The sequence below is a fragment of the Temnothorax nylanderi genome, unplaced genomic scaffold, assembly GCF_030848795.1.
Source record: "Temnothorax nylanderi isolate EJ_2023f unplaced genomic scaffold, tnyl_v1.0 TNYL_tig0628_pilon, whole genome shotgun sequence".
NCBI classification, from domain to species: domain Eukaryota; kingdom Metazoa; phylum Arthropoda; class Insecta; order Hymenoptera; family Formicidae; genus Temnothorax; species Temnothorax nylanderi.
Window position 1 is genome coordinate 32,748 of NW_027249690.1, and position 4,173 is coordinate 36,920.

The 4,173-nt window shown below is 35.7% G+C and overlaps 1 pseudogene; it reads left to right on the forward strand.

Moving 5' to 3' along the window:
- The first annotated feature begins 45 nt into the window (after positions 1 to 45).
- LOC139784442 (uncharacterized) lies at positions 46 to 3,591 on the forward strand (annotated as a pseudogene).
- The last annotated feature ends 582 nt before the right edge of the window (positions 3,592 to 4,173 follow it).

The window sequence follows — 4,173 nt, forward strand, 5'->3', positions numbered from 1 at the left end:
CGCGGCGCCGCTCACGATGTCCGTCATTTTCCGCGGCCCATTCAAATGGGGTGTCATATCTGCGGGCCCATCGCCGTTTCCAGCCCGGCTGGCCAGGCCATGGCTGTGCCGCTCGGCCCCTCGGTACCGTCGGAGGAAATGTCTGGGTCGTCCACCCGCGCTGCAGTCGCGGTGGTGCACCCTTGGTTGTGCTGCGGCGGGGCCAGGATCGTGCTGTGCAAGACATTCTAATGCGCTTCCTCGGCGGTGGGCCCTGGTGGCCCGCCCGTCGGCCAACCACTCCGTCTCGCGTTCCCCCACGTGCTCATCCGTCCCTCGCTGCGACATTAGTCGTTACATCTCTCCTTCCTCATCGATCCCACGCTCCGGCACCACCTGTTGTTTCTATAAAATCTAACTTAAAATATAATTAGCGCAATTGACCCTCCCCTACTCGAGTCAAGGCGCCATCCCCGACCTTCCCCTCGGCCGAGCTACCGTCTGGGCGGTGGACGCGACAATGTCACGTCACAAACTATACAGTATACAGGAGCGTTCCTGGCATGAAAATATAGAGAAAGGTTCTCTCTATCATATTAGTAATGTTTAATCATGATAATTAGTTGTATAAAAACTCAAATGCCGAAATTGTGAAAACGGTGCCAACGAGCCCCGGTCTCCCCTATCCACTTTTCTCTTCTGAACTAGGTATTATATGTGTTTCTCAACTTGAGGAAAGAAGAGTAGCATATCCTGTCAGTGATGTTCAGTGCAAGTGCTATTTGATTCCAAATAGAGATAATTTCTTGTGTATGCCATTACTTTCACACAATTCCACTGATTTAAAGAAACTTCATGCAGTATTACACAAGAAAAAATATGTAGATATCACATTTATAGAATATAATATGTTAATACACATAGTGTATTTTTATTTTTACACTTTACACTTTACACTTTTTATTTTCTGTTTCACAATTTGTTGTGCTAAAATTTCTGCTCACAAATGAAGATCCAGATATATACATTAACGTTGGTTTAAGAAAGTGGATCTGCACAGACTTTGACGATGAAATGTGTGGACAAACATATTGGCCCCCTAATCCAAAATCTGTCGCACAACTGGTGAAAACTGAACAATCTTTTAAAACTGATTGGCCAAAACACGATGTGGAAATTAAAAAATTTTATAGTAAAATTTTATTTTATTCTCTTATAAAAATTTTTATATACAGATTGTCACACATTATTATGAGATCGGAATATGTAGATATTTTTTTAAAACTTTAATTTTTCCTCCATTCAGGTAAATAACAACAAGCCCGCGAAGCTGTTTCCGGATTCCTCGCTGATTCAAATTATGAAACAGAGATAGAGCAAAATATGGGCCGAGGGAGAAGAAAGAGAAAGGCTCGGCAAATTGAGTCAGACAGTGATACTGATTCTAGTGTCCTTTCAAAAATAACGACAAAAATTATTCCTGCTTCCCCTGCTATGCCTTTCAAAAAAGTTTCTTCCGATACTCAAAATTGTGATATTGATTCAGATGCCAGCATCTCGTTAAAATTGTTGAAGAGTTCCTCTATTATTAAGTTAAATAACAAAAAGCCTAAAAGAGGAAAAATGACTGTTGAAAGAAAAGAGTCATCTACTTAGCATTCTTACGCGACGGAATTGAAGACGGTAGTTCAAACAGCAAAACAATTGCAGCCTCTAAAATGAAAAGGCCGGAATCATTGGCCTCATTCAGCAAGACAAAAAGTCCCTTAAAATCCTCAACCTCTTGCAATTCATTACTTATAAATAGCCCTGTTAACTGTGACGAAAGTGCTGTTCAGGAAGGGATGACTCTTTCTTCGAACGTACAATCATTGACGCAAGTACCTGACTGTGTGTTCAGTAGTGATGATTCAACTTTAACGAATGATCTTACATCAACTGATCATCAACCAATATCAACTTTTAACATTGATTCTGTGGACACCGCGCGATGCAGTAGCAATGCTTCTAATTGTAATGATACACCAAAATTATCTAGTTCAAGCGCTTCCCATCGACGTACATTTCCGGGAAAAAAAGATTATATATAATTATATATAATTATATATAAATATATATGATTATATGGCGGATTATATGAAATTATATATGGGTCCATATATAATTATATATGGACATATATAATTCCAAATATAACTAGATATGAACAATAGATCATATATGCACTCATATATGGATCCATATAAAATTCATATGGAAGTATATATAACCCTATATGATTATATAATATAATTATATATGATCATATAGAGACAAAATTCATATATAATCATATATAATTATATATAATTATATATGATCATATAGAGACAAAATTCATATATAATCATATATATTTATATATAATTATATATAATCTTTTTTTCCCGGGTTGTTTAAAGAACAGTTGCATGATAAGAATACAGGTAACATTTTGTTGCAATACTAGTGTAAAATAAATGTTTGCTTTCAGTGCCTGTATTACTATAATTTTTCTGTATTTGTTGCAGATAAGACATTAAACACCGAACTGAAAGTTAACAGGACACTAGTTACAGTGGAAGAAATTTCTGGAAAAGTAGACATTCTCAATATGAACGTGAGCAAGCTTATGAGAGCTATAATACCCTCAGAAAAGAGAATTTCGCGTCCTGAGATAATGCCAGCATTACCTTTGCACACAAAACAACATTTAAAAGAATTTGAGACTTTCTTACAGGCGGATCATAATTTGGCTGCTGCTGTAAGTATAATTCATTTCTTTACGTACTTGAAAAAGTTTTCGTCTACGTGTTTACTAATGTTAGTTATTTGTTGTTTGGAATGTCACTACATGTCTAATCACATGAAGCTGAGCGCGAAGAATCCCGAAAGAAAAAGTGCAACAAACATGCTAACAAAATTACTCTCTAACACACTGGCAGGTAAAATGAATTGTGACGGAGGTAACGGGAAAATAGCTTTCAAAACTCTCAAACTATGCAATTTGTTTCAAGGTAATTATTTACTAATACATTAAGTTTATTATTATTATTTGTATGTAAAAAATGCAAGATGTTTTGTGTTATATGTACATGTGTCTTGAACTCTTCAAATAGCCTTTCCGGATAGTGATCTCACTGAAGCAGATGCAGCCTTGGCTGGATGGTTAAAAGATGCAAAATGGCGTAAGCAGCGTGACGGCAGCTTGGGAAATAGAAATAATTAAGGACTCGCAGAAGAACAAGTACTTTCTTTCGTGAATAATAAATTAAATGAGCTTTCAGTTTAGTTATTATGAGTAATATAAACTCCTCTCGAGAAACTATTTTGTAGAGATCGAACAGTATGAGATTATATGTACTTTATTATTACTTACCAAATGATAGAACTTTTGATGAGAATCTACTTTGACAGATTATTTTGTTTTAGAAATTTAAAGAAAGTCATTTATGATTGTTGTGTTATTTTGATATTTAGAAAAAAGACTGCTAGCTGTATTGGGTCATATTTTTTTTTAATTTCACGTTTATTATAGTCTGAGTAGGTATACTCCATCCAGCAAGAGAACATCCACGGGTTACACATAGACGGGCAAAGTGAAAACGTAGCGCGCTATTAAGTACCACGATACGTAAGTACACGGCACGCTCGGTGTGGATCGAGGAGAGCTTTTTGTGGGCGGAATCTGTCCGAAACGGACGAGTTTTTGTCTAATCCGTGGATTTTCTCTCGATGAACGGAGTATAGGTCTGAATTCTGAGATCCTTTTATTTCCTCACAAAGTAACTGCTCCGATAAAACACTTTCATAAAGAAATGTGATAAAAACGTTGTTACTCTGTGTGTTATTCTTTATAGTATATATATATTTTTTAAAAGTATTTTTATAATTAAAATATATTATTTGTACGGTTGTGCATGTGTAGTCTTTTAGTTTAAAAACCGTATAAAGAGCTTTGCATTAATTGTTGTATAACATGTATACCTAAAAGCAAATTTTTTAAAAGAATATTTTCTGTTATACGAAATAATGACCCCAATTTTCATCCATTTTGCGCAAATTCTTTTAGAAAATTTCTTTTACAATTTTTCTTACAAAATTTCTTTGGCAAATTCTGCTCGACAGTAAATAACTAACAATTCTTGACAACGTTTATAATAAATAATGATAACA